Source organism: Mastomys coucha, unplaced genomic scaffold (assembly GCF_008632895.1).
Source record: "Mastomys coucha isolate ucsf_1 unplaced genomic scaffold, UCSF_Mcou_1 pScaffold8, whole genome shotgun sequence".
Taxonomy (NCBI): Eukaryota; Metazoa; Chordata; class Mammalia; order Rodentia; family Muridae; genus Mastomys; species Mastomys coucha.
In genome coordinates this window covers 7,374,553-7,374,988 of record NW_022196914.1, presented here as the reverse complement: position 1 = coordinate 7,374,988, position 436 = coordinate 7,374,553, and the positions used below count along the sequence as shown (strand labels likewise).

General features: G+C 43.8%; 1 protein-coding gene across 1 annotated transcript in view; it reads right to left on the bottom strand.

Annotated features, from left to right (window-relative positions):
- Adamts12 (ADAM metallopeptidase with thrombospondin type 1 motif 12) overlaps positions 1-436 on the bottom strand; it is a 288,229-nt gene that overhangs the window by 279,712 nt on the left and 8,081 nt on the right. The window lies entirely within an intron of this gene.

The following is a 436-nucleotide window of genomic DNA, read 5'->3' as shown; positions in this document are numbered from 1 at the left end:
GTCCCCATAGGAAGTCTCATGACCCTGTGCATATAAGCAACTAGGCATATTCTGTGAGTACTGATGGCCCCTCCACTCAGCCTGAGGGGAACCTCAGCAAACCTCAACATGATTCCTAAGCCATTTCTCATGTGGTAGCTGGTTCGGTGTCACCATGGTTGCAGCTCGAAGTAAGGGGGAAACGGATCAATCATTTACATTCTTATATTTGTCTACCAGTATTAGAGATTGAACCCAGGGCCTCAAGCATGCTAGGCCAGTACTCTACTGTGTAACCCCACAGCACCAACAATGTGTAAACATGGGTTCAGATTTTGAAAAACAAACTTTGTCTCATTTTGAGATGCAGTGTATAATAATGGGAATGTACACTTACGTTAACTGGTACAAGAAACCTATACAAGCACTTCCAAGCTTCCTCATGTGTTTGCTCAAA